Consider the following 214-nt stretch of genomic DNA (forward strand, 5'->3'; position numbering starts at 1 on the left):
GTAATTTCTGAAATCCACACAGATCCAGCTCTGCCTGTCCATTCCAGCCCTTCCCATCTGTGTCTCAGTCTAACACAGTTCAGGCTAGCCTGATCCAGTCTATTCAAATTCATTAATGTCCCATTATCTTTAGCATGTCCAATAATTATGCTCTAGACCAGCTGATGGCCGCCCCATCAGACCATGGCAGGTGGCATTTGTCTAATGAATGTAC

Source organism: Puntigrus tetrazona, chromosome 14, assembly GCF_018831695.1.
Source record: "Puntigrus tetrazona isolate hp1 chromosome 14, ASM1883169v1, whole genome shotgun sequence".
Classification (NCBI taxonomy): Eukaryota; Metazoa; Chordata; class Actinopteri; order Cypriniformes; family Cyprinidae; genus Puntigrus; species Puntigrus tetrazona.